The sequence below is a fragment of the Saccopteryx leptura genome, chromosome 8 (genome assembly GCF_036850995.1).
Source record: "Saccopteryx leptura isolate mSacLep1 chromosome 8, mSacLep1_pri_phased_curated, whole genome shotgun sequence".
Classification (NCBI taxonomy): domain Eukaryota; kingdom Metazoa; phylum Chordata; class Mammalia; order Chiroptera; family Emballonuridae; genus Saccopteryx; species Saccopteryx leptura.
In genome coordinates this window covers 68,122,007-68,140,832 of record NC_089510.1, presented here as the reverse complement: position 1 = coordinate 68,140,832, position 18,826 = coordinate 68,122,007, and the positions used below count along the sequence as shown (strand labels likewise).

At 41.4% G+C, this 18,826-nt stretch overlaps 1 protein-coding gene and 1 pseudogene across 3 annotated transcripts in view; one reads left to right on the top strand and one right to left on the bottom strand.

Annotated features, from left to right (window-relative positions):
* The window catches only part of MAP3K13 (mitogen-activated protein kinase kinase kinase 13), a 175,499-nt gene that overhangs the window by 54,694 nt on the left and 101,979 nt on the right, over positions 1–18,826 (top strand). The gene's annotated exons all lie outside the window — the stretch shown is intronic.
* LOC136379537 (ubiquitin-conjugating enzyme E2 variant 2 pseudogene) lies at positions 4,330–4,743 on the bottom strand (annotated as a pseudogene).

Below are 18,826 nucleotides of genomic sequence, written 5' to 3'. Positions count from 1 at the left end.
TCATTTCCAGGCCACCTCTGCTATGAAACTTAATATATCCCTTAAAATTTGAAGAAGAAGAAAACTATAACAAGATTTTTTAGTTAAAAGAGTTTAAATAAGCTAAAATACACTGCTCACAAAAATTAGGGGATATTTCAAAGTGAATATGAAACAATAAAAAAGGAAGCATTTGATTTTTTAAAATTAAACAAGAACATCAGAAAAGCAAATGACAAGTCAAAGAAAGGTTTTTGATTATGCAAATGAGATGCAAAACCAACTTTTATTTCATTGGTGAAAATGCACTGTACAAAAGGCTGAAAGAACTGGAGTATCTGCATGTTCCCCGATCTTGAAAGTGACATCCTGAAATTTCCCAGCCCTTGCAGTGCCCCTGCAACACAATTTGCCTGAATGTAAAGCCTGGAGAGTCTGGAAGCTGGTCAAACACAGATGACAGTGGCAACAGCACTTGGAACATCCCAAAGTGTAATTAGCAGACTGTGGAATCACTTTCAAGAGACTGGCACAGTGCAAAGAAGATGAGGTCAGGGTCGCCCATCTGCCACAACAGCAAGACATGACTGCTACTTGACCTTACTGGCAAGAAGGAACAGGTGCAGCAATGCAGCAGAGCTGTGGGGACAGTTTCTTGCTGCCACTAGACGACAGATATGCACCCAGACCATACAAAATTGGCTCCATCATGGACCGCATGCCCAGCAACTGATGGTATGCATTCTGTTATCTGTTGAAAACCATAGAACCCATAGAAGGTGGCTGATGAGCATCGTCACTGGACCTATGATGAGGTCAACTGTCCTCTTCTCTGATGAGTCACGGTTCAGTCTGCAACCTGACAATCACCGTGTGCTGATCTGGTGTGAACAAGGAACACAGGAGAATCCACGTTTCATGCAAGAAAGGGACTCCTTTGCTGGTGGTGGAACCATAGTGTGGGCTGGCATCAGCATTGGTGGTCGAATTAACCTCCACATCATCAGAAACGGATCGCTGGCTGCTGTCAGATATCGAGATGAGGTCCTGCACCCTATAGTGGTACCTGTGCTGGAGCAGTTGGAAACAACTTTCTTTTCACAGATAATAATGCAAGGCCCCACCGTACGCATCTCGTCAACAACATGCTTCAGGAGGCAGGAATCAAATGCACGGACTGGCCTTCACGTTCTCCAGACCTGAATCCCATTGAACATGCTTGGGATGCACTGGGAAGACGTCTGGCAAACCGTCCAGTGCCTCCCACAACACTTCTTGAGCTGGAAGTTGCCCTGGAACAAGAGTGGCAGAGGATCCCACAAGAACTGCTGGACAGTCTAATCCTGTCCTGCCCCATCGCTGTCAGTGTGTCTGGCAGTCTCGGGTGACCATACACCCTACTGAACAGTCAGTGTGTGGCACTTTCATCCAATCTGACATGCTTCTCTTTACCCCCACCAGTATGTCATTTGCTACTCAATCATGATAATTGAGTTTGCATCTCATTTGCATAATTGAACAACTTTCTTTGACTTGTCATTTGCTTTTCTGATGTTCTTGTTTAATTTTTAAAAAATCAAATGTTTTTTTATGGCTTCATATTCATTTTGAAATATCCCCTAATTTTTTGTGAGTAGTGTAACAATGAGTATTTATTAAATACATTAGCAAATTTTAAAACTTAATTTTTTCCAAGAGCACTACAGGTATATTTTATACATGATTTAGAAATTTAGATGAAAATTAAAAGAGAAGAAAATAAATTTTCACTCTCTATCCAGAGATAACCATAGTTAATATTACATATATTCTTCTAGTTATATGTATATGTGAGTTAGATCATGTGACCTAGTATCATGTTACTTGCCTTTTATCACACTTTGACATTAATAATTTTACCTGTTCTTATATATTTTAGTATATAATTTAGAAGGGTTTTAAGTAGTCTATTGTAAAGTTTTACCATTCTTTATTGCACAAATGCTCCCTTTGGGTATATTATAATATTCCCTTTTTTAAAAATCTTAAGACTAACTTTAATCTCAAAATCACATATCCATACACCTATTTCTTTTTGCTGATTTCACTTAAACTTAAATGCATGGTTTGCCAAACAATGACTATAAATAAATATTTACCATCTCTGTTACATGTAATACACAGAAACAGCTTTTAACAAACATTCACTGACCTTCCCTATGACATTTTTTTTATTATAAATATAGGTATCAAAATAATCCTACACTATTTTTGATACTATTGGTAATCAACATCCACATCAAACATTAAAACAATTTGGGACAATATTCATTGTACTTTAGACAATTTATTAATATTATTATTTTTAGTGAGAGAGAGAGAGACAGACAGACAGGAAGGGAGAGAAATGAGAAACATCAACTCATAGTTGAGTCACTTTAGTTGTTCTTTGATTGCTTCTCATACATGCCTTGACTGGAGGGCTCCAGCTGAGCTAGTGACCCCTTGCTCAAGCCACCGACCTTGGGCTTCAATTCATTGATCTTTGGGCTCAAGCTAGCAACCATGAGATCATGCCGATGATCCCATGCTCAAGCAGGTGACACTGCGCTCAAGTTGGTGAGTCTGCGCTCAAGTCGGATGAGCCTACGCTCAAGCCGGAGACCTCAGGGTTTCAAACCTGGATCCTCAGCATCCCAGGTCGACTCTCTATTTACTCCACCATGACCTGATGAGGTTGTAGTTTGGACAATTTAAGCTGAAGCTCTTTCACTAAGTAAGATGGTTAAAGAGTGCCATTTTTTTTCTTTCTTGAGATTTTTATTTTAGAAACACACATGCTTCCACTGATCTGACACTTCTCACCATACTTTCATCTTGTAAATCTGAATTCTATTTTGAGTATTCCAGGATTATATTTAAATGACTTGAAAATATTGTGTTGCAGCCCTGGCGGGATAACTCAATTGATTAGAAGCATCATCTTGAAGCACAGAGGTTGCTGATTCAATCCCTGGTCAGGACACATACTGGAACAGATCTGTGTTCCTGTCTCTCTCTCTCTCTCTCACTCTCTCTGTCCCTTTCTCTCTCACTAAAATCAATAAATAAAAAATTAATAAAATATATTGTGCTGCATTTTTTCCTCTCATTACCTGAAAACATAATGTGTATAGTGTAGATATATTAAATATATTCTTAAAAATGTCCGAGTCATGTTTAGCAGCTGGAATTAATGTGTGGGTATTTTCAGGGGTGGGATTCAGCTGGTTTGCACTGGTTCAGCAGAACTGATACCTTATTTTTTGTTGAGTTTGGAGAACCAGTTGTTAAAATGGGACTTGTAATCAGATTTCTCTCTAAGGTGGGCCCTGGGCAGCTACCCAATGTGGAAACCACAAATTTACATTTCTTACTCTTTTTTAATGTTCATCTGCCCAACAGTATACAGTGTGTCCATAAAGTCATGGTGCACTTTTGACCGGTCACAGGAAAGCAACAAAAGACGATAGAAATGTGAAATTTGCACCAAATAAAAGAAAAACCCTCCCAGTTTCTGTAGGATGATGTGGCAGCATGTGTGCATGCGCAGATGATGATGTAACACTGTGTATACAGTGGAGCAGCCCACGGCCATGCCAGTCGAGATATGGACGGGACAGAGGAAAGTTCAGTGTGTTCTGTGGCTTGCTAAATTCAAATCCATGACCAAAGTGCAACGTGAATATTGGCGCGTTTATAATGAAGCGCCACCACATAGGAATAACATTACTCGGTGGGATAAGCAGTTGAAGAAAACCAGCAGTTTGGTGGAGAAACCCTGTTCTGGTAGGCCATCAGTCAGTGACGAGTCTGTAGAGGCTATACGGGATAGCTACCTAAGGAGCCCTAAAAAATCTGTGCGTGAGCCCATATCGAACTGCACTGAATAGGAATGAAACTGGGAGAGTTTTCCTTTTATTTGGTGCAGATTTCACATGTCTATGGTCTTTTGTTGCTTTCCTGTGACCGGTCAAAAGTACACCATGACTTTACGAACACACTGTATTCTAAGCGCCTGTAGTAAAAATTGCAAGTGAGGACGCCAATCAGGAAGCAATATGGAAATATCTTAAATAACAGTTTTATCGTTTTTTGCCAGGTATTATTTAATATTTTTTCATTAATATTTTAAAACTTTTTTATAACATAATCTAGTTTTGTGTGCCTCTTTTATTGTTCCTATTTAAGTATTAAATGCATGAATTAATAACCTATCTTTCAGTATGTCATTTTTTTCTATTCAAAGCCGTCATTAGGGCAGAAAACCAGTTGTTAAGTTATTTGAATCCCACCATTGGGTATTTTGTATTGTGACATTTAATCAGGACATTAACATGAGTGGAAGAGCTTTATATTTTCTTTGGACATCATCAGACACCTTAGCTCTTGGAGTTTAACTCTAATGCTATAGAATTGTGCCATTTTGCTTACACTGGCATGCTCCGTGCATCTACCATTCCACTGGAATTATTTATCCATTCATGTTAATTTTGGTAACAAAGCTAACTGATGAAGGAGTTTTGGATATTTAGGTCCACATTCTACTTTCAGGCTATATATTCTGTTTTCATAATTTGTCCTTGGTAGTCCAATAATCACACCCTTCCACCTTATAAGTGTCACATCCTCTTCATCTTCAAGGCCCCAGCTAACCGTACCATCACCTACTCCTTTCTGTCCTTCTTCAAGTTCTTCCAACAAGTGAAAATCATGAGGAACTTTAATTCCTGTGGAGATTGCCATCTTCTCCTGCACCCCATTTATTTTGGTTTTAAATAATTATGTGATGAAATCTTTTTTTTTTCTTTCTTTTCTTTTCTTTTTTTGTACTTTTCTGAAGTTGGAAACGGGGAGGCAGTCAGACAGACTCCTGCATGCGCCCGACCAGGATCCACCCGGCACGCCCACCAGGGGGCGATGTTCTGCCCATCTGGGGCATCGCTCTGTCACGACCAGAGCCACTCTAGCGCCTGGGGCAGAGGCCAAGGAGCCATCCCCAGCGCCCGGGCCATCTTTTGCTCCAATGGAGCTTCGGCTGCGGGAGGGGAAGAGAGAGACAGAGAGGAAGGAGAGGGGGAGGGGTGGAGAAGCAGATGGGCGCCTCTCCTCTGTGCCCTGGCCGGGAATCGAACCCGGGACTTCTGCACGCCAGACCGACGCTCTACCACTGAGCCAACCGGCCAGGGCCTGTGATGAAATCTTTATAGCTAGATTCTTTGTGAAAATTTCTGATTTGTTTAGAATAAATGAATTTTGGATCAAAGGATGTTTACATTTTAAGCCTGCTGATACCTTTTGGCAAATAATTGTACTTCTAAAAAGTTGTAATTGTTATTTAATCATGAGCAGAATATGAGTGCCTGTTTTTCCAAACCCTTTCCAAAGCAATTTATTATTATATAAAAAAGCAATCTTAGCCACTTTTGCAAAGAGAAATTGGTATCTCATGGTGTTTTAATTTGCATTTCCTTGATACTGAAGTTTCACATTTTTCTTAACGGTTATATTTGTGTGTGTGAATTGCTTGTTCACAAACCTTTTCTTCTCCTTCCACCACCCTGATTATTTCTATGTTTATCTCCCTTGATAATTTTTGAACTCACAGTTGTTCAAATTAGTAAACGTGTATTTTGTACTTCATCTTCCTGGTAGCTCTGAATTGGGTTTTTCTCAACACAAAGGGTAGACTGGTTTTTGCATATGAGATAGACTAGAGAGAAAAATGACATATAATATATATATATAATAAGTAGATCATGTTATCTTTGTCTTCTCATGGACATAGTTACACCAAATCACAAAGGAGCAATCCTTGCTTACCATTTATGGTACCATATGGTTGGCCCTATTCTGTCATTTCATTGGGATCATTTTCAAACACTGCCTCATTCCCATGGGACCATATACAGCTACCATTTTGTAACAAGATCATCTTTTCCTAGGATTATTTATAAGGTTGTTTGCTTTCTTTAGCAATGGTGAGAGATTTAGAGCACTTAGGGATGGGGTTTTTCATTTGGTCCTCCAGCCCACTTTCATGTTGTTCTCTAACCGCCCATTTTTGTTTTGTGAGTTTTTTCTTATTATAAAAGTAATATATGTTCATTTATAAAATATAAAATAATAGAAACTAATGATGCAAAAATCACATAAAAGTCTAATATCTAGACATCACCCTCGTAATTATTTGGAGGATTTATATTTAGTTTTCTTTTCTATTTTTACACATGTACAAATATATATTTTAAAATAACTTGAGATCATACTCTATAGTTTGTATCTTTCTCATATAACATCATACAGTAAGCATTTTCATTATCTCTAAAGATATGATTTTTAAAAAATTTACTGAGTTTAGAGAGAAGAGAGAAGAAGAGAGGCGAGGAGTGGGAAGCACCAACTTCTAGTATTTGCTTCTTGTATGTGCCTTGACCCGGCAAGCTTGGGGTTTTGAATCCATAACCTCAGTATTCCAGGTCAATGCTTTATCCACTGTACCACCACAGGTGAGGTGAAAATATGATTTTTAACAACTATATTTCTTTGTGTGGGTGTACTGTATTCATTTAATAATTTTTCTATATTAGACATTTAGATTATTTCTAAAATTTTAACTATTACAAGTAACACTATGTTGAATACCTTTGTGTTCTAATTTTTGTCTATATTTTCTATTACTTCTCTAGGAGAGATTTCCAGATGTTTAAAATTTCTAGGTCAAAGACACATCTTTTTGAGAGCCAAATAATTCATAATAGCTTTGAATCATTTGGTTATGGTTATTAAAAGTAGTATATTTGAGTAACAATTTTTTTTTGTATTTTCCTGAAGCTGGAAACGGGGAGAGACAGTCAGACAGACTCCCGCATGCGCCCGACTGGGATCCACCCGGCACGCCCACCAGGGGGCGACGCTCTGCCCACCAGGGGGCGATGCTCTGCCCCTCCGGGGCGTCGCTCTGCCGCGACCAGAGCCACTCCAGCACCCGGGGCAGAGGCCAAGGAGCCATCCCCAGCGCCCGGGCCATCCTTGCTCCAATGGAGCCTTGGCTGCAGGAGGGGAAGAGAGAGACAGAGAGGAAGGGGGGGGTGGAGAAGCAAATGGGCGCTTCTCCTATGTGCCCTGGCCGGGAATCGAACCCGGGTCCCCCGCACGCCAGGTCGACGCTCTACCGCTGAGCCAACCGGCCAGGGCCTTTTTTTTTTCTGAAGCTGGAAACGGGGAGGCAGTCAGACAGACTCCCGCATGCACCCAACTGGGATCCACCCGGCATGCCCACCAGGGGGCGATGCTCTGCCCCTCCGGGGCGTTGCTCTGTTGCAACCAGAGCTAGTCTAGGGCCTGAGGCAGAGGCCATGGAGCCATCCTCAGCACCCAGGCCAACTTTGCTCCAAGATAGAGAGGAAGGAGAGGGGGAAGGGTGGAGAAGCAGATGGGCACTTCTCCTGTGTGCCCTGCCTGGGAATTGAACCTGGGACTTCCACATGCTGGGCCGATGCTCTACTGCTGAGCCAACCGGCCAGGGCTCAGGAATTTTTCTTTTATTAAAAACTACCCCACAGGCTCTGGCCGGTTGAGCGTCGGCCTGGCGTGCGGGGGACCTGGGTTCGATTCCCGGCCAGGGCACATAGGAGAAGCGCCCATTTGCTTCTCCACCCCCCTCCTCCTTCCTCTCTGTCTCTCTCTTCCCCTCCCGCAGCCAAGGCTCCATTGGAGCAAAGATGGCCCGGGCGCTGGGGATGGCTCCTTGGCCTCTGCCCCAGGCGCTAGAGTGGCTCTGGTCGCCCCGGAGGGGCAGAGCATCACCCCCTGGTGGGCAGAGCATCGCCCCTGGTGGGCGTGCCGGGTGGATCCCGGTCAGGCGCATGGGGGAGTCTGTCTGACTGTCTCTCCCCATTTCCAGCTTCAGAGAAATACAAAAAAAAACCCAAAAAACTACCCCACAGCCTGACTAGGTGGTGATGCAGTGGATAGAGCATCAACTTGGGATGCTGAGGACTCAGGATCGAAACCCTGTTTTTGGGTTGAGCACAGGCTCATCCAGCTTGAGCGCAGGTTTGCCAGCTCGAGTATGGGATCATAAACATGACCCCATGGTTGCTGGCTTGAAGCCCAAGGTCACTGGCTTGAGTCCAAGGTCACTGGATTGAGCAAGGTGTCACTGGCTCAGCTGGAGCTCCCGGTCAATGCAAATATGAGAATGTAATCAATGAACTACTAATGTGCTAAAACGAAGTATTGATGCTTCTCATCTCCCTCCTTTTCTTTCTGTCTGTCCCTGTCTGTCTCTCTCTCACTAAAAACAACAACAACAAAAAAACCTACCCCATGTAGAATATCAGATTTTTAAAAATATGCCTTAATTTTTTTATATTTATTGACTTTAAAGAGAGGAGAGAGAAAAACATCAATTTATTGTTCCACTTATTTATGCATTCATTGGTTGATTCTTGTATGTACCATGACCAGAAATCAAACTTGAAACCTGGCATATTGGGAGGACTCTCTAACCAAATGAGCTTCCCAGCCAGGGCTCAAATATGCCTTTTTTAAACAACTGTTTTACAAAATATAAAGCATTGCATTTACCTCTCAATATTGTTTTGGGGCGACCAGGTTGTCCCAAAACCCCATCTGGGTAAAAGTCTGTGTTTCCTAATGGCTCCCTGTAGCACAGAGTTGAAAGAAAATATACTAGGCTTTATATGATATGGTGATATGATACATGAAATGATTGATGCTATATGATGTAATGATGTTGACAAAGCCACTTAGACTGTTCTGTGTAGCTTATTTACTCTCTTCATGCAACATTACCTTATTGATCACCATTCAGAGTTCTGGAAAATTGGTATCCTAATTAAAAGTAAAAAATGATGACATTGATCTTTCTACTTCTCTGACTTATAAATTATGCTTCAGCAATAATATACTACATATTTTCTTTTAAGTTTTTCGAGCATATTTTTCAAGTTTTCAGTAGGTGGCAGCAGTGGAAAGCACTCTTCCATTCGTTTCAAAGGTAGTCAGGCCTTGATGGTAGACAGTATAAAGGAACTTGCCCTACGTGTGATGAGCTTTGTGAGGGAGGCTGCTCCTGGGATGTTGATAAAGCATGAAATTTGTGAGTATTTTATAGCCCAGCTAAGAAGTAAGCTCCAACAAATGCTCTTCTTGGGAAAATGCATTTTATTTTTCAAATGCTGTCGTCATGTTTACTAATTATAGTATGTTTTACTTTTTTTTTTCTGGAATCTTACTCCCTCCTTCACCTCATTTTATACTTATAGTGAAAGCTTCATTAAGACACCAGCCTCTTCTTCAGAGGAGTGGCCTTTTGAATGATGACCATTTAATACAGAGCCTTTTGTAATTTAACAGGCTAAAAATACATGCTAACAAAATGTGGCCTTTTGAGACCACAGTTCCCATTATGGGTGGTCTTCAATGAAGTTTCATTTTCCTGATTTTAAAATTCAAGATCCATACATATTTCAAGAATATTATTAGCCTTGGCTGGGTAGCTCAGTTGGTTACAGCATCATCACGATACACCAAGGATATGGCTTCGATCCCCAGTCAGGGCACATATGAGGATCGACCAATGAATGCATAAATCAGTGAAACAACAAATCAATGTTTCTCTCTCTCTCTCTCTAAAATCAATCAATAAAAAAATAAGAGTATTTGTAATAATTGTCTTTAGATCATAATATTTCCCCTAAAGTTGGATGAGCATTGTCTATAGTCCATTCACAACAGGACCAACCTCACCACCACAGGGGATCTGAGAGCACACCTGGTCTATTTCTAGACTCTGATGACTGGTGGCTGGTATGTACCATAAGCTGGGAGGAAACTGTAAGATAGGCCTAGAGGTTGTGGGTTTTCAGAGGAAAGGGGAACACTTGCTACATAAGGCAAGTGAAAGCTAACGGTTATTTTGATGCTGGAAAGACCAGGTTGCTCTCAACGAAGAGCAACCAGAGGCTATAGGAAAAACATGGAACTGGAGGCAATGGCTTTCCTTTCTACCTTTCTTAGGTTGACCTCAGAATGAAAAAACAAACAGATTAGGATTTAGGAACAAGGTGTAGGTGGTCTGGAGTAGTTCTTCCTAGTCCAAAGAATAAGGTTGGGGGGAGTGGGCTAAAGCATTATTTCACCCTTCAAGCCCTCCCAGCTCAAACTCTGTTATGAATATGTATTAAAAAGGAAAGTTTCCAGTTCTAGACTGTATGGTTCTTCAGGGCAGGGACTATGTGCTTATCATGAGATGTCAGTTCAACTCCAGCGCACACGGAGTGCCCTGAGTTTTTATTGATGAACAAATGACGTTACCTCACAGTGACCCTCCCCTCTCATCCTTTCTCTCATATCTTTCTCAAGTGCCCCTTTCCTCCTGCGTCCTTTAGCAGGCTCTGTGCTTCCTTACAGAGCTGCACACTGACTCTCCTCTCAGCTAGAGCACCACTCTTAGAGAAAGGCTCCTGCAAGAGAAGGGCTTTTGTGGCCTGGCCAGTACAGAAGAGATATCCAGGCTGGAGGCTTTGGGGTGGTTTTTAAAAGATAAAAGCATTAAAACTTTCCAGGCTAAAGTAAAAGAAGGAATTTTACGAGAATTGAAAATATCTTCCAGGCCCTGGTATGTTGAATTGAGTTTCAGCAGAGCCCTTAAGAATTGATTCAAGTATTCTTGAATCATATTTTCTGCATTTCCAAACAACTTGTTATCAGGAAGTGATCTGCTTCTATAATACTTTTATGACCATTTCTACTTAAAGGTTATTGGATCTCTAATTGCTTGGGCCTGTTCTTGTTTGGCCTTAGCTTAATAGTACCATATCGTATAGTTGTGGCTAGAATTTTCTCTTGTGTTAGATTGCAGATTCTTTTGAGACAAAACATGTGATTTTAAAAATCCTTGTTGGCTTTCCTTTAGAACTGAAGACAATATTCTGTGCCCTGGGAATACTGAGTGAATTTTCACTGTGTCAGGAAAAGAAAGAGGCAGAATTAATGGTCCCTGTTACCCAACCTCCTGTAGAATGATGTAATAATATAAAAACACTCAGGAGACCTGGGATCAATCCTGGGCTCTACCACGAATTCCAAGACTATGGACAAGTCTCTGAACCTCAGTTTCTTCACATATAAAAAACAAAACAAAACAAAAGGAGACAGAGTAGATTTGAATTTTTAGGATTCTCCCAACTCCTTGATTCTCTGAGTCCGTATTTTTTCTCAGGATGTCTGGAACAATAGTGCTTATTTATCTCATTTAGGTAGCAATCACTACCTACTAACAAGCTATATTAGCTGGGGTACAGACCAAGCAGCAGTAACACAGAGCCTCAAGCAATTTTATGGCTGAAAAGGGAAAACTGTTATGACAGCCTTCATAAACAAACCTAAAGTAGGCAGGCATTTCAAGAAAGATAACTCTGATTTATCAAAACAGTCAAAGCCCAAGGTCACTTCTGTTTTATTTCCCTGCCATTGACTGGGTGTGGTCATGACCTGCATGGTGGAAGCTGACTCACCAAGAACACCAGGGGGTTCCACACACCACTTCCATTCACATCCCATTGTCTACAACTTAGTCATGTGTCACATCTACAGCCAGGAGAATAGAAAAGTCTTTAGCAGCATGGTATGTACCCACCTAAAACTGAAAAGTGGGTGTGGGGTAAAGATTCTATAACTAAAAGGTAAGAGAGGAGGCTGGATACTGGGGGGAGGGGACAGTCCTCACTACTATGCCTTCTATTATGATTTTAAGTCACTCTAACAATTTTTATTTCACTGTTTATTGTGTTTCTCGTATCTAATGATTTGTGATGTATGCCTGTACTTATAGCCCAGAGCACATGTCAAGGTATCTTGAACATAGATGTCATTCAATAAAATATGTTTAATTTATGGATTGATTTTTCAGAGTATCTAAGTAAGTACTGTCACCAGCACACACACACACATCCCATACCCTACTCCATCTACATACTGCTTGTTCAGTGAACATTACATATAAAACTTTTATTCTCAACCCAGTTGAGGAGACTAGATCAGTAGTCCACTACTATGAGCAGTGAAATTTAAAAATATATATTATATGTCAATTGATTAATTTGGGGCAGGTTGCTACTAATAGCAACTACTGTCTTTTCTTACTTCTGGTAAAGATAATTCTACCCTATTCTAGGGTAGCATGATTGCACATCATGGAAAACCAAGTGCTTTCCAGTGTGGTGGCATTGTTTGTTTGTTTGTGAGATAGAGAGAGACTGGAAGGTAGAGATGAGAAGCATCAACTTGTAGTTGCATCACTTTAGTTGTTTACTGATTGCTTCTCATATGTGCTTTGACCAGGGGTCTCCAGCCAAGCCAGTGACCTCTTGCTCAAGGCGGTGACCTTGGGTTCAAGCCAGTAACCTTGGGATTCCAGCTGGCTACCTTTGGGCTCAGGCCAGCAACCATGGGGTCATGTCAATGATTCCACACTCAGGCCAGTGACCCTGTGCTCAAGCTGGTGAGCCTACGCTCAAGCTGGATGTGCCTGTGCTTGTGCTCAAGCCGGTGACCTCCTGTTTTGAACCTGAGTCCTCAGCATCCCTGGTTGACACTCTATCCACAGTGTCTCCACCAGTCAGGCAGAGTATACACACTTTTATCTGGCTTTTTCACTCAATATAATTACTTTGAGATTCATCAATGTTGTAGAATGTATCAACAGTACATTTCTTTTTACTGCTGAGGAATATTTTCATGGTATGGATTGACCACTGTTTATTCATTCACTTGTTGATGGACATTTATGTTGTTTTCATTTTGGGGCTATTACAAATCAAGCTATTGTGTACAAGTTTTTGTATAGGCATATGCTTTCATTGCCTTTGGGTAAAAGCCCTAGGGGTGAAATGACTATATCATATGGTAGGTATACGTTTTACATTTTAAGAAATGCTGGCTTGGTTTAACAGTTTCTGTTGAAGGAGAAACCAGGACAGCAGTTCTTTTTTTTTTTAATAAATAAATTTTTATTAATGTTAGTGGGGTGACATCAATAAATCAGGGTACATATATTCAAAGAAAACATGTCCAGGTTATCTTGTCAATCAATTATGTTGCATACCCATCACCCAAAGTCAGATTGTCCTCCATCACCTTCTATCTAGTTTTCTTTCTGCCCCTCCCCCTCCCCCTTCCCCTCTCCCTCCTTCCCTCCCGCGCCCCCCCTCCCCCTCACCCCCGGTAACCACCACACTCTTGTCCATGTCTCTTAGTCTCGTTTTTATGTCCCACCAATGTATGGAATCATGTAGTTCTTGGTTTTTTCTGATTTACTTATTTCACTCCGTATAATGTTATCAGGATCCCACCATTTTGTTGTAAATGATCCGATGTCATCATTTCTTATGGCTGAGTAGTATTCCATAGTTCAGGGGTCCCCAAACTACGGCCCGCAGGCCACATGCAGCCCCCTGAGGCCATTTATCCGACCCCCGCTGCACTTCCGGATGGGGCACCTCTTTCATTGGTGGTCAGTGAGAGGAGCACATTGACCATCTCATTAGCCAAAAGCAGGCCCATAATTCCCATTGAAATACTGGTCAGTTTGTTGATTTAAATTTACTTGTTCTTCATTTTAAATATTGTATTTGTTCCCGTTTTGTTTTTTTACTTTAAAATAAGATATGTGCAGTGTGCATAGGGATTTGTTCATAGTTTTTTTTATAGTCCGGCCCTCCAACGGTCTGAGGGACAGTGAACTGGCCCCCTGTGTAAAACGTTTGGGGACCCCTGCCATAGTGTATATGTGCCATATCTTCTTTATCCAGTCTTCTATTGAAGGGCTTTTTGGTTGTTTCCATGTCTTGGCCACTGTGAACAATGCTGCAATGAACATGGGGCTACAAGTGTCTTTACATATCAATGTTTCTGAGTTTTTGGGGTATATACCCAGTAGAGGGATTGCTGGGTCATAAGGTAGTTCTATTTTCAGTTTTTTGAGGAACCACCATACTTTCTTCCATAATGGTTGTACTACTTTACATTCCCACCAAGAGTGAATGAGGGTTCCTTTTTCTCCACAGCCTCTCCAACATTTGCTATTACCTGTCTTGATAATAATAGCTAATCTAACAGGTGTGAGGTGGTATCTCATTGTAGTTTTGTTTTGTTTTGTTTTTTCATTTTTCTGAAGCTGGAAACGGGGAGAGACAGTCAGACAGACTCCCGCATGCGCCCAACCGGGATCCACCCGGCACGCCCCCACCAGGGGGCGACGCTCTGTCCACCAGGGGGCGATGCTCTGCCCATCCTGGGCGTCGCCATGTTGCGACCAGAGCCACTCTAGCGCCTGAGGCAGAGGCCACAGAGCCATCCCCAGCGCCCGGGCCATTTTTGCTCCAATGGAGCCTTGGCTGCGGGAGGGGAAGAGAGAGACAGAGAGGAAAGTGCGGCGGAGGGGTGGAGAAGCAAATGGGCGCTTCTCCTGTGTGCCCTGGCCGGGAATCGAACCCGGGTCCTCCGCACGCTAGGCCGACGCTCCACCGCTGAGCCAACCGGCCAGGGCCTCTCATTGTAGTTTTGATTTGCATTTCTCTAATAACTAATGAAGATGAGCATCTTTTCATATATCTGTTGGCCATTTGTATTTCTTCCTGGGAGAAGTGTCCATTCATGTCCTCTTCCCATTTTTTTATTGGATTGTTTGTTTGTTGTTGAGTTTTATGAGTTCTTTGTATATTTTGGATATTAGGCCCTTATCTGAGCTGTTGTTTGAAAATATCATTTCCCATTTAGTTGGCTGTCTGTTTATTTTGTTGTCAGTTTCTCTTGCTGAGCAAAAACTTTTTAGTCTGATGTAGTCCCATTCATTTATCTTTGCCTTCACTTCTCTTGCCTTTGGAGTCAAATTCATAAAATGCTCTTTAAAACCCAGGTCCATGAGTTTAGTACCTGTGTCTTCTTTTATGTACTTTATTGTTTCAGGTCTTATGTTTAGATCTTTGATCCATTTTGAGTTAATTTTAGTACACGGGGACAGGCTGTAGTCGAGTTTCATTCTTTTGCATGTGGCTTTCCAGTTTTCCCAGCACCATTTGTTGAAGAGGCTTTCTTTTCTCCATTGTGTGTTGTTGGCCCCTTTATCAAAAATTATTTGAACATATATATGTGGTTTTATTTCTGGACCTTCTATTCTGTTCCATTGGTCTGAGTGTCTATTTTTCTGCCAATACCATGCTGTTTTGATTGTCGTGGCCCTCTAATATAGTTTGAAGTCAGGTATTGTAATGCCCCCAGCTTCATTCTTTTTCCTTAGGATTGCTTTGGCTATTCGGGTTTTTTTATAGTTCCATATAAATCTGATGATTTTTTGTTCCATTTCTTTAAAAAATGTCATAGGAATTTTGATGGGAATTGCATTAAATTTATAAATTGCTTTGGGTAATATGGCCATTTTGATTATATTAATTCTTCCTATATTTTTCTATCTCATTGTATCTTTTTCGATTTCCCTTAACAATGCTTTGTAGTTTTCGTTATATAGGTCCTTTACATTCTTTGTTATATTTATTCCTAGGTATTTTATTTTTTTTGTTGCAATCGTGAAGGGGATTATTTTTTGGAGTTCGTTTTCTAATATTTCACTGTTGGCATATACAAAAGCTATGGACTTTTGTATGTTAATTTTGTATCCTGCGACCTTACTGTATTGGTTTATTGTTTCTAGTAATCTTTTTGTGGATTCTTTGGGGTTTTTGATGTAAGGATCATATCATCTGCGGCAGCTTCCCGAATCATAACTTGTATCTCAGAATTTCGCTCAGATCTTGAAAAATACCGACTGAGTCGCAGCTCGTATCTTAAAAATATATATATATATGTTGGTCTGCTCGTATCTCAAGGTACCATTGTATTATAGTGTAACTTTTTAAACAATAATTATACATATCTCTCTGAAAATATATCCAACTGTTTTAATACATATTTCTTGTGTAAGACTCCAAGTCAAATTATCTTTTTTCTTACAGACTAGCATAGTAAGGGCATAGGTTCTTCTAGAGACTGCTGCTTTATTTTATACTGGTTTTGAAACTTCTAATTATTTAGCCTTTTTGTGTCTAACATTCCTCATCTTAAAATGAGGATTAAAATACCAACCTCGGCCCTGGTTGGTTGGTTCAGTGGTAGAGCGTGGAACCAGCATATGGAAGTCCCGGGTTTGATTCCCATTCAGGGCACACAGAAGTGACCATCTGCTTCTCCCTCCCCCTTTTCTCTTTTTCTCTCTCTTCCCCTCCCACAGCCATGGCTCATTTGATTTGAGTGCTTCACCATAGCCCTGAGGATGGCTCCATGGAGCCTCTGCCTCAAACACTAAAAATAGCTCAGTTGGCGAACTTGAGCCCCAGATAGGCAAACATCAGACCCAAATGCAGGATGCGAGGTGGATTCTGGTCGGGACACATGCAGGAGTCTGTCTCTCTATCTCCCCTCCTCTCACTTAAATTAAAAAAAAAACAACCCTGTAGAATTGCACACCTGGAACCTATATAATTTTATTAACCAGTGTCACCTCAATAATGAGAGAGATATATAAGGCTTTTAGCACAATGCTTGCTATATAGTACAAATAGGTAAAAGTCAGTGACTTTAAAATATCAAAGCTAGAGCTTGCTATTGAAAGAGATGGGGTCTTAAAAATGTTGAACATTTGATAATAACTAAAATTTATAAAGAATATATAAAACCCGGCCCTGGCCGGTTAGCTCAGCGGTAGATCGTCGGCCTGGTGTGCGGGGGACCCGGGTTTGATTCCCGGCCAGGGCACATAGGAGAAGCGCCCATTTGCTTCTCCCCCCCCCCCTCTTTCCTCTCTGTCTCTCTCTTCCCCTCCCGCAGCCAAGGCTCCATTGGAGCAAAGATGGCCCGGGCGCTGGGGATGGCTCCTTGGCCTCTGCCCCAGGCACTAGAGTGGCTCTGGTCATGGCAGAGCGACACCCAGGATGGGCAGAGCATCGCCCCCTGGTGGGCAGAGCTTTGCCCCTGGTGGGCGTGCCGGGTGGATCCCGATCGGGCGCATGCGGGAGTCTGTCTGACTGTCTCTCCCCATTTCCAGCTTCAGAAAAATACAAAAAAAAAAAGAATATATAAAACCCAACACCAGGAAGGTAAACAACTCAATTAAAAAATGGGCAAAGGACTGAATAGACATTTCTCCAAAGAGGATATATAGATGGCCAGTAGGCATATGAAAAAATGTTCAATGTCACTAATCATAAGAGACATGCAAATTAAAGCCACAATGAGATATCATCTCACACCCACCAGAATGGCTTTCATTGGCAAATCAACACACAACAAGTGCTGGTGAGGGTGTGGATAAAAGGAAACCTTCCTGCAACTGCTGGTGGGAATGCAGACTCATGCAGCCACTGTGGAAAACAATATGATGTTTCCTCAAAAACTTAAAAGTGGAACTGCCGTTTGACCCAGCTATCCCACTTCTAGGAATATATCCCAAGAATCCTAAAACACTAATTCAAAAGAAGACATGGACCCCCATGTTCATTGCAGCATTGTTTGCAAGATCCAAGATCTGTAAACAGCCCAAGTGTCCATCAGTAGATGAGTGGAGAAAAAGGCTGTGGTACATTTACACAATGGAATACTATGCAGCCATAAAAAAGAAGGAAATCTTAGCTTTTGCATCAGCATAGATGGACATGAAGATTATTATGCTAAGTGAAATAAGCCAGGCAAAGAAAGACAAATATATACCATATGATCTCACTTATATCTGGAATCTAATTAACATAATAATCTGAGGAACAAAGTAGAAACAGAGGCATGGACACAGGGAACAGATGGACAGCTGTCAGAGGGAAGGAGGAAGAGGGAATGGGATCAAAGAAGGTGAAGGGATTAGTCAAAATCATACACACACAACATCTCTATACAGATAACAAGGTAGCAACAGCCAGAGTGAAAGGGAAGTGGAGGTAGGGAGAGGGGCACATTGGGGAAATGGGGATGGAAAGAGACTTCGCAGGGGGCATGGGGGGCATGATGTGTGGTGTAGAGGGTGTTATATTGAGTGGGACACTTGAAACCATACAGTAAATTAAAATTAAAAAACATTTGAGAATGACAAAGGCAGTAATAAAGCACAAACACTATCTGAGAGTTAGAAAATAGAATTTGAAAGTTAATCTACCAATGTATTGAAATTTTTAGTATCAGAAAAAGAACTTTCATAGTACAAGCAATGTGATAGTAATTGGGGTGTCTTGAGTATGACAGAAGAGAATCAGTTAATGACATTGTGTTAATAGGACTCTTTTGGCTGAAAGTTAATATCAAACTGGTTTAAGTTCTCCAAAAAGAGAGTCAGAGAGAAGGGAGTGATGGACTTACATCATTGGGAGCTCCAGCAGAGTAACTAGCTTTGGACATCTCTGAAATTAGGTGCTCAGTTACTGTTTTTAGGAATCTTTTTTGCTTTATCTCTCAGGTCTGCTTTCTCTGTCCTGTGTATGGACAAAGCTGACAGCTCTCTGCTTACATTATACTGAGTATACTGATTAGACAAATATGCTCCCTCTGCCTCCAATAGTTGCAGCAAAGGTCCTGGGCATGGCTTGGATAATTCTCATTGGCTGGCTTAGGTCATGTGTCTGTTATTTCATTCATCATAAGACCAAGAGGGTGAGTTGGCCAGCCTTGTGCCACAGGGTCACTCTTGAAGCCCTAGCTTCAGGTAGGGTTGATACCATCTGAACCACTTGGACTGAAAGTTGGAGATGCAGGGGCAGACAAA